Raw genomic sequence first — 3008 nt, forward strand, 5'->3', positions numbered from 1 at the left:
TTGGCACAGGACAGAGACACCAGCGATGGCATGGTGGGGATGGCGGCCAGCACACCACAGTCTCTTGCCTCGGGTGGGACTGTTGGCAAATGGAGTGGAGAGGGAGTTACACATTAGCCCCCCTTCCCCACCCACCCACTCGGATGTTCACAACAGAGGCGGTGTGATAGCAGCACTCTATGGCGAAGAATCAGTGTGCTACTACTCAGTGGCACCCCAAGCGTTGAGGTGCACACCAGCACAGCCCCAGTGGGCAGCAGAAGCGGGTGTATGAGTAGCAGAGACCAGGTCGCTGAAGGTTCCAGGAGAGACACAGATAGATGGACCCATCTTTTATGTAAGTGGCCAGCCAATGACACTTTCCTGTGTCATTCTTGTTGCTATGTTTTCCCTTCCCTTAGCTTTTACTTTCTTATGTAGTAATTTCTCTCTTTTCCTGCTTTCTTTGAATATGTTTTTCAGTTTTATTAGGTCTCTCCACATTCGTTCCTTTTAATGTGTGTCAGGGCGCTGATGCCCTCGATGTTGAGCGCCCACAAACCCCAACACACACACACACACACGATAGAGGGACTGCAGCCCCAGTAGCAGTGCCATAGTTGTGTATGGGCTTGCCGTTCTTGGTGAGCGTGGCATACCTCTCGTGGCAGCTGCTAAAGATACTGTTGGCAACGAACCATCTTGTTTGGTTGCTGTCTGGGACATTTACTAAAAAGCAAGGCAAGCGGTGACTGGTAATAGGCTTGCCACTGTATCAGATAGCTGCCAAGGATGGCACCTGATTCTTGGCCTCCTGCAGGTTGCAGAATAAGTCCAGTTCTAAAACAGGCCAGTGCTGACATGGGTGCATATTGCAGAATCACCACTTTAGTAAGTCATGGTTGCAAAATACTGACACGAGCTGTCTACGGAAGACTGGGAAGGTATCTAACAGGCTTTGGGGAAGACTACTTGTTGCATTCAATGACACCTCCGAATTTGTTTCTCGGGAGTAATAACGGATAGAAGCACGCGGTTTGTTTAAAGTTACGCGTTCACTCGCTGTGAATGCGTGACAGAGATGGCAGCACTCTGTGGCACACAGAGCTTTAGCTGCAGCGGCGGGAGTGAGCACTATTTTTTATATTTAAAATGGTGACGTTTTCACTACCAAAACAGCACGTTATCGGTTGTTTTCTCCAGTTGCGTGGGGTGACACCGACTGAAATTCATCGCCACGCGAATGGAACGTAAGGTGATGGAGTCATTGAAGCATGTAACGTACGTTCTTGAGTGCGAAAGTTCAAAGAAGGGATCGTGTGACAGCAAAACAAGACAATCTTGGCCTTTTGCCAGCCGGTCTGACACAGTCGCTCGAGCAGAGAAGTTTGCTTGGAGGGTCTCAGAACGAAAATGAAACACTTCGCCTCCAGTGCTGCATTTCCGTAGAATTTGTGCACATAATCCTGCATCAAGACTGAAAACGCGAAAAATGACCCCCAGGTAGGTGCCATGAATGCTGACAGACCACTACAAGGCTGCGTCGTGGCATGTTTCCATACAATGTTAACGTGTGATGGCATGAATGGGACTCTCTTTTCATCGATTATGACACTGGATAAGGTATGAATTCCGTTTTTAACCTCAAACGAAGCAGCAGTCAGATCAATGGAAATATAGAGAAGAAGAGTCTTGCACAGGATAGACCAGCGTGAAAACGGTCGTCTTTGGGTCTAAGACGTGACAACAACAAGATATGCAACTTTATTTCTACCAACGGTTAAGCTGTCGCAGTATGCAGACGATACGTGCCTGCACTGAACCGCCTCGTCTGTCTTAGGTAGTCACCAAACTCTAGATCGTCATCATACCTTACTGGTTTGTACGCTGATGATACAATGGGCTCGTGGGCTCATAATATCACCTTGCTTACATTCTTACATCTTATCGTTTTCCATGGATCCCTTGGAGAGGAGCCTCTCTTTTTTTTTTTTTAATCTCTGATACATAGATATTGTACAATTCTAACGCAGACAGAGTTATGAGCTACAATCCTTGTGAAGATATTCATCGATGGAGCAGAGGGAGTTGGCAAACAGGAAGTTCTTTAATTCACTCTGAAATCGATCTTTATCACTTACAAGACCTTTGATATGTTCCTGTAAGTTATTGAGTATAAGAATACCCATGTATTTGACTCCTTTTTGTACTTATGTGAAGCTTTTATAGTCCTTACACAGACTGTTTTAGGTTCTAGTATTATAATCATGTTTTGCACTATTTTGTGTAAAAAGAGACATGTTGGAAATGACAAAGATTTATTTAAAAACTATTAATTTTTGCACTACTGATGTGGCTAATTGGTATATCGGATTTTTACTCTGTTATTAGTAAAGAAAACGACTTGTTGTAACAGAGACCAAACAAATACCAAAAAATACCAGTAATTCACAACTAAAATACCGGTATCGGTTTTCTCCAGTCGGCGTTTTCCATCAGTAGCAACAACACGTGAGTTACGTCAATTTCTGGGAGTCACGAATTATTATCGTAGCTTTATTCTGAACCATGCCCCCTTAGCGGCGCCACTGAATGAGTTCCAACGAGAGACGCATAAATCCGATGACAGGGTACTGACAAAGCACTATTACCTTTTGGTAAACTGAAATGCACTATCGCAGACGCTACACTGTTGGTTCATCCAGTTCTGCACGCACCACTTGCCCTTCCGCGATAGCAATTTGTGCATTGCTGCAACAGCAGACGAATCAGTGTTGGTAGCCTTTAGCACTCGTTAGCAAGAAGTTCTCCGACCCAGCAAAAACGGTCCACGTACGATCCTAAATTATATGAAAAACCAATCCGCCTTCCAGACGAATTCTTCGGCAGCACTGCAAGTGGCGTTATTGAAACATCGGACACACGGCGACTGCGTCCGGCAGCAACGGGGCCAAGTGAAGCTCGTCGTCCATTTGTCTTCAGTGGGTTGTCAAAATCAAAGCAGGTTTTCTTCCGACACGACTCTTTGG

The sequence above is a fragment of the Schistocerca cancellata genome, chromosome 2 (genome assembly GCF_023864275.1).
Source record: "Schistocerca cancellata isolate TAMUIC-IGC-003103 chromosome 2, iqSchCanc2.1, whole genome shotgun sequence".
NCBI lineage: Eukaryota > Metazoa > Arthropoda > Insecta > Orthoptera > Acrididae > Schistocerca > Schistocerca cancellata.